Raw genomic sequence first — 8,474 nt, forward strand, 5'->3', positions numbered from 1 at the left:
CTTTGAGAACACTTGAGAACACTCCGAAACATAGTATGGAGATCTCAATAAACTAAACATATTTAGCACATTTTGCATTCGTGAGTGCCATCTGATTCCAGTCTTGGTCTGGCGGAAAGCTATCTCTGCCTGAAAAGAACTGCCATATTGTCTTATGCAATATGTGTGTATTATGTGTGCCCAGATCATTCCTTTTCTGCGCGCAGGGAGCCACAACATTGCTTGCCTCAGGTGCGGGCCCTTCTGTATGAAGCAAGAGTACCAACAGAGTGTTGTGTGTGTATAAACATGGCCTCTTCCACTCATGTATAAATACAAGTATACAGAGACAGATGACTGTAGTGTAAATAATAGCAGTTAAGTGAGAGGCAACCTGTGGCATTTGGGTTGGAAGTGCTGGGATGCCACATTTTGCCAATCGCTGGAGCAGTAAAATAAATGAGGCTGCTCACCAGCTCTGAGCTCAGTTCTTGCTTCATACGCTGCTTGTCCCGGGGGTGAACAGAAGGATCCCGAAGGTAGAATTCGCCATGATGAACATGAGCAGAGACCTGGGGAAGCAAAAGTTATGACTTTAGTACAATTAGTAGTCGGAATGATAGTCGGAATGATTTATAATTACCTACAAAGCCTGTCCTAGCCTTTCAACCAATAGTAACCTATCCCTTTGCTCTTACTCATCTATTGCATTTAGAATCAGGAAGTAAAATATGATTGGTTGCTATGTATTACAAGGCTCAGAAAGACTAAGGCTGGCAGACTTGTTCTTGTTGTCTCCTGTGCTATTGGGCTCTCCCATAGCTCGACTGAGGGGTGATCTTTCTTTTTATCCATCCGTGGAAACAATATAATAAGACTACGTTAGTACAGTAAATGGGAAGTTCACCTCAAAAAGAGAAAGTAATTCTAAGGATCTTTTAGCAGAAACACCCCCACACAGACCTCCAGCCAGTCATAGGACTGCACACATACCTCTCCCAGCATGCTTAGCGTAACATTAACGGTGGCCAAAAGGGTCCCGAAGGAGGGGGTAACGTCTGCATCGAATGCTGGAGTGGTGAAGCTCAGTGCAAACAGGAGATTATATTGAGCCAGGTCCAAAGGCTGCAGAAATGGAGGACAGAGGTATAATAAGATGTACTCTTTATTAGGGGAAATAGTGACCAGTTCATCCATTAATACTAAAGGAACTTACCTGAACCTGGAGGATTTGACAGAGGTCAGGGGTGAACGCTCGCAGGGTGGCCAGAGTTTTGCCCAGGATTTTCAAGAGGCTGTGCTGAACAGTACGCAGTTGCCTGAGCTCCAGTGCTTCGCTCTCTGCCGTCGGCGGCTTGGATGGCGTCTGGGGAGTGTGCTGCCCGCGTGGTGTTGAGGCGGAGGACGCGGATTCTCCATTCTTTATCTGAAAGGAGACGCTGTGTGAGAGAGGGTGGTGTATAAATGGTAGGGGCACATGTTAGAGAGATATGCCCACTCACCTGTAGGTAATGCTGCAGCATCTTGCGGCTGTGCAGGAGAGAAGTGCAGGCCTGGCACAGGTAACAGAGATTCACCTGCAGGGTCAGGACAGTGCACAGTTACAGTACAGAGCCAAACGCTATGGAGTACAGAGCCAAACGCTATGGAGTACAGAGCCAAACGCTATGGAGTACAGAGCCAAACGCTATGGAGTACAGAGCCAAACGCTATGGAGTACAGAGCCAAACGCTATGGAGTACAGAGCCAAACGCTATGGAGTACAGAGCCAAACGCTATGGAGTACAGAGCCAAACGCTATGGAGTACAGAGCCAAACGCTATGGAGTACAGAGCCAAAAGCTATGGAGTACAGAGCCAAACACAATGGAGTACAGAGCCAAACACAATGGAGTACAGAGCCAAACACAATGGAGTACAGAGCCAAACGCTATGGAGCACAGAGCCAAACACTTTGGAGTGTGCTGGTGTGTGGGAAGCATCCCCTGGGACTTTCAACAGAACCTCCCTTACCTGAACGTCCTTAATCAGCTGCGGGAGGTGGAAATTCCATTCTTTGGTGAAGTTAGAAAGCTGCAGCATTAAGCAAACCGTATGATCTGCCTCTTCCAAACAGGCCAGGCTCTGCACGGAGCGCACGGCGTTCAAACACTGGTGGGTGAAGACAGGGTTACACTGCAGCTCATGAAACACAAGACATAGAACTACAAAGCTGGTTGTGTCAGCAATGGTAGCTGCAGAATCCTTTCCTGATGGACTCCTACAAAGTCCAACGCATCAGTCAGGAAATTGTACCTCAAGGTCTTCAGCAGGCGCTCCATGAGAGACACAGTGAGACGATAGACCCCGGGCCAAGAGGGGGCATCCAGGGATTTACGGAGCGACGGTGCTGGCTGAGCCTAAGCCAAGAAAAGATGGCTGAGTATATCAAACCCCACTTTGGAATTCTTGCTGCTGAACATATTGATTGGCTGGATAATTACTGGCTAGAATTAAGGTGCAATGCACTGCTCCCAGCAGGGAACAAATGGACCCTCTATATTATCACCTTGTCTGTGATGTGTAACATTGGACACAGGGAGCACCCTACAAGGCAGGACACTTGCGATACCCATTAACGACAAATATGTTTCCACCAAAGACACTAAAATTAGAAGAGGCTGGGGGGGGGGGAGTCCAATTCCACAGATGCTTGGATAGGCTCAGAACTATATCAAAGTGACTTATGCATGACGACATTTCTCCAGCTAAAGGGGTCCCTTATTAAAGGTTAGACCATATGGTCTAGTGTCAGTGAGAGAGGGGGGTTGTTGGAAAGCCCTCAATGTTTGGCATTGCCAGTCACCAGCCTTAAGCCATAGACCACAAAAAGAGAAAAACTCACCGAGCCGGCCCCATTAAAATTTAGCTGGAATACGCTAAGGAGGGGCAAACACACAGTCTGAGTGATCCCAGCACCTGCCATGGCAGCGGCTCCCTGCAAAGCACCAAACACCGACGTTACTCTCTGACTGATGTAAGTTGTCTCGCTCAGGATACTAGAGTACATGAACAATATGGCAGCTCCCTTAACTAAGCAATAACAAACACAGATTATGATAAACATGCTTGTTCTCTCTGTAAGGAAGGCAAAACGAGCCACCATAGAGAGGATTTATATGCCGCTGGCAGAGGAACTGAAGAAGAATGTTTTGACCTGGTGGGTTTTCGCCAGCGTGAACAGAAAGTGGAGAATGGCTTCACAGAAGTGGAGATTCTGCTTGATCCGCAGGCTGACCTCCAGGGCACTGAAAAGCATGGGCAGAATCGGGAGCTTCCGGAGCACTTGCTGCCACTGGTCTCCCTCCTCGTCCGCCTCACACAGCTCCTTGGCCAAATGCAACCCCAGCACACACACCTTTAGAGGGAAAAGCAAAATGGCAAATGTAAATCTAATTAGCCAGTTATGGAGGGTTATGGGTATATTCTCCTCCCTATGACAACTCACACCATCCCGCTGGTCCTTCTGCCGGATTCTGCCCATGTCCTCAGTCTCCATGCTGTCCTTGTCCTCTGATGAATCACTGACGGGGACCTCATGGCCTGTATGATCCACAAGAGACACCACTTCTTCCTGCAAGGTCTCGCACACATTGAGCAGTAACTGGGGATCTCGCTGGCTGTGTATCCAAGACAAAGAGAAGAACCAATCATAAACTAAAAGCAGCATTTAAACAGTACACCCGTACAATGTAAATGCTGGTTGGTTGCTATGAGGTTACTGGGGCATGGAATATGTCACCCTTATTATTATAAAATGCCAAGTCATTGAAACCTACCATGGTTTTGTCATTACGCTAATATCCCCTCTTACCTTTCATTGTCTTCATTTGTAGCACAGAGATGAGGGCAGAGAAGACTCTGGCTTTGGTCTTTTCCACCAGGTGCTGATCTTTCTGCAGCACGCCCTCCAGAATCTGCGTCAGACAGTGGAGAATGTCCTCAGGTGCTGCTAGGTCACTGCCAAAAAGCAATAGGGTCAGGAGAAGACAACACCCTACTGATGCAGCCCTCAAATTATATCAGTGGGTAGTTCATACATTAAACAATAAACTACCAATTGGATCTGGAGGGTTCGGCAGCTTTTATCGGCCCATGTATGTCCACCTTTACTTCAACCATCCACATACTGGAGGAGAATATGGATTTGAGGGAGAGGGAACCCTCCTCTATTCTTTTACAAATTATTTCACTATCCAGTACAGATGAGGAGAAACTAGTACCCCTGCAGGCTTAATAGTATGGCACCACCTCTTTCTGCCTCCATTTGCCACCAACCTCCTTAAACTTATAGCATCATGACTGAGCTGGCAATGAGCAAGGGCACAAGCTTCCTACACTGATCCCAGTAAAGAGGTTGTGGGCGTAAGGCTGCTGGAAATAGTACAGCTAAGTGACACTAAAAGTTTGTTGGCGAATTTGGGCTTAAATAGTGATCATTCAGGACTGAGAATGTAAATATTTAAACTCACTTTTTCCACCTCCGGAGTAAGATGATCAACACGGTACAAAGCATGGTGGAGGCGAGATGCAGGCAGGCCACTGACCTGGGAACAAGCAGCTAACGTGAAACAGAAACACTTGTCAGAACCGAAGACTGGGTAGAAAAATGGGTAGAGCTGGTCAGAGGAGACCCTAACCCTAACTGCTCTACCAACCCATGATATGGTTGGGACTGCACCCAAAACATTTTTGTAAAAAAACATTTATAGAAACAAGAGCTGTACTTGTTGTATCACTCAATAGCATTCACTCATTTAAAGCAGTGTAAGTGCTTAGTTCTTACCAGAGCTTGAGTGCCACCTAAAATATCCTTAAATAGCTTCTGTCGGACCTCGGGATTGGTCAGGTGCATCACATCTGCCTGCAGTGTCAGAACAAGAGATGAGAGGTGCATTATGGTACTTAACCATGTTCAGACAATTCTATGGAGCTTAACATACGGCCTAACCTGCTGACAGATTACCTCTCTCTGTTAAACTCTGTTACCTTTAAGGATTCCTGTGTCCCTCTGTAATCATACTGCAGGTAAGTCTGTAACAGCTCCACGCTCTGCTCTTCGTCCAGGGCCTTTGGGAATCACTCATAAAGGAAGCTGCTTTAGTAAATGCACATACAACAGGTACAGCATTTGCCAACCATATACCGTATGTACGGCAAAGATTTTGCCCTCACCAGAAATTTGCTGAGTCGCAAACCAAGCTCCCGTAGGGCTGGAGACAGATTCTTATTGGCTTTCACTTTGTCTGCGGAGCTTGTGCTGCAAACACATTTCACATATATGTGTATAAGTGCCATATTTATATACATGCTCTATGGCCAAACATACTTTTAAGGATTTCCACGAGGCTGCACACAAAGCATATCAAATAGTCAGCGACGTTGAGCAGTACCTGGGAGGTTTGTAATATGCCAGTCCCTTAAGGAGCCGGTCTCCATATCGATCGAGCTCTGCTTTGATCTGATATTGAAACATAAGGAGAAAGCAAAGTTCATTAGCAAAGCAATCCATGGGATGTTTACCCATTTTTATTAACAATACGGTTAACATTGAAATGCTATTAAACAGAATGGGAGCCCACAAAACAAATTGTAAACTGCAAAAGTGCTTAGAAGAGTCTGAGCCATTTTACATGATTTATTTTATTCTAGGTATTAGAAGTTTTTACACTTTGTAATAATTTAAAACAACGGGGCCTCCTGCTGGTCATTTCAACTAACTGGCTACAGTTGTCTGTCCTTGATGTTGCTCTACTTAGAAAATAAAGTCAATTAACAGAGAAGAATGGGAAATTCGAAGCAGAGCAGTAGTGATGTGCGGGTCTAGAAAAGCTCGACCAGCACCCAACCTGAACCTGCACCCGCACCCAACCTGGACCCGCACCCAACCTGGACCCAGTACCCAACCTGGCAGGCAGAAAAGCTCAACCTGAACCCAACCAGCAAACAGTATAGCGAGGTCGGCCTTAACTTACGGGTATTGGGCTGGCTACACATCACTATCACAGTAGGCAGTTCTGTAGCCAGTCAGCTTAAATGACCATTGGGTGGCGCTGTTCCCTCAAATTTAACATATTAGCAGTTTATAAAATTTAAATCTTTAACACTAGAAACAAAATGTACTGAGAAGAGTGCTCTGAGCAATTTTACATTTGGTTGGAGGCTTTACAGTCACCATATTATATTTTATATCTCATCACATTTCCCTGCTGCACACAACCCAACCATGCTGTGTATCAGCAGTGCACGGGAAACTGGGGGCTCATGCTAGAGCTGATGGGTTGGTTACAGCTGGAAACACTGTTAGGAACTCAAGCATGTATGATTGGATACATAAAAAACAGCAATAATGGAATAGAAACCTCCTTACCCCATCCTTCATGGAAGAGCGTCTAAGCAAAATGGTCCATAATTCTCGACTGGTCCTGTGAACACAAACATGCACACGGTGACACCACTGTTTTTGTATTGGAGATGAATAAAAATAATAAAACTAGAGACAACAGAGTAGAACCGTGGTCCATTACTAGGCCAACTGACATCCCAGCTATGAAACAATTGTTAAACAATCTCAGAATGATTCCAACACCCCAAATCTGGCAAGTGAGTTGTGATGATGTTAGAGTTGCCACCTTTTCTGGAAAAAAAAAATATTGGCCGTCCTATATTTATATATATATATTTTTATTTTTTCCCTATTAAAAACAACTACTTGGTTTCAGATAAATCACCAGAAATAATGGCTTTTTCCAATGACTTTCTATTTTCTATGTGTCACCGTTTTTCTAATATCGAAGTGTCATTTTTCACCTTCTGAAGCAGCTCTGGGGGGAGGGGGGGTCGCAGACCCAGTGTAAACTATCCTAAATTGATACATTTAGTTGATACATTTGTCCCTTCTGAGCAGAATCTCTGGGTTTCATTACAGGCAGCAGTTAGAATTGATACAATAGTTGCTGATACTCCAGAGATGCTGCTCAGAAATGTATCAACTCAATTTCGCAAAATTGTAATAGTTTAGAGTCTGTATCTGAATTACTGAGCTGCCAGACTCAAACACCAGAGACAGGGACATTCAACTTTAAACTTAGATTTTGGAAAAACAGTAAAAAAAGAAATAATGGAAAGTAATTGAATAAAGTCTTTATTTCTGGGGAACAACTTAAAAACAACTTAACTGGAAAAAGTGTTTGGAAGTGAACTTTAATAGCATTGGGATCAACCATCATTTTTACAGGCCACTAAAATACCGGCCATTTGGCAACCAGGCCGGGACTGGCAATCTGTGGGTTCTGGCAAATGCCAGAGGGGCTTCTGTAAGGTCCCATAGACAGTCACTATTTATTGGGCTGGTGGAGGACTATTTGGGCCTGTGAGTACTTGCAATGCCAGGGCCTATTTTGACTCCCAGTCCTGGCCTGGTGGCAACCCTAGATGATGCCGATGAGTGGTAACCCCATGTTAGCAGGATTGAACTGGCCTGGTGGGATACCGGGAAATATCCCTTCCTGGAATTTCATCAGAAATGGAGGGACATACTAAGAGGCACAAGGTAACCGGACCAGAACTGCTGTGAGGGAGGAAACACTGCCACTACCACTAATTCTAAACATCAATCATTATGACATGTACAAGTTTAAAGCAAGACCATGCGCAGGGCTGCTTACTAATACACATCTACGGAAGTACCACTGAGCTGGTAACAAGGATACAGCTGTTCTATAAAGACTACTTTGGGGATGTTGTAATTGACAGGAGTAAGCAGTATGGCAGCCCGTATATTGCTTTATATGGCAGCACGTATATATATAATACTTTATTCACAGAACTGCATGTACAACATACGGCACAACATTTAAATGGGTTGTTCACCTTTAAATTAACTGTTAGTATGATGTAGAGAGGGATATTCTGAGACAAGTTGCAATTGGTTTTCATGTTTTATTATTTGTGGTTTTTGCGTTATTTAGCTTTTTATTCAGCAGCTCTCCAGTTTCAGCAGTCTGGTTGCTAGTGTCCAAATTCCCCTAGCAACCATGCATTGATTTGAATAAGAGACTGGAATATGAATAGGAGAGGACTGAATAGAGAGATCAGTAATTAAAAGTAGCAGTTACAATTAACATACAGCACAACATTTCAAGGGGTTGGCCACCTTTAAATGAACTGTCAGTATGATGTAGAGAGGGATATTCTGAGACAATTTGTAATTGGTTTTCATTATTTTTGAGTTATGCAGCCTTTTAATCAGCAGTTCTCAAATTTGCAGTGTCAGCAATCTAGTTGCTAGGGTCCAAATTACCCTAGCAACCATGCATTGATTCGAATAAGAGACAGGAATATGAATAGGGGGGGCCTGAATAGAAAGAGGAGTAATAAAAAATAGCAATAACAATACATGTGTAGCCTTACAGAGCATTTGTTTTTAGATGGGGTCAGCGACCCACATTTGAAAGT

Source organism: Xenopus laevis, chromosome 8L (genome assembly GCF_017654675.1).
Source record: "Xenopus laevis strain J_2021 chromosome 8L, Xenopus_laevis_v10.1, whole genome shotgun sequence".
Lineage (NCBI taxonomy): Eukaryota > Metazoa > Chordata > Amphibia > Anura > Pipidae > Xenopus > Xenopus laevis.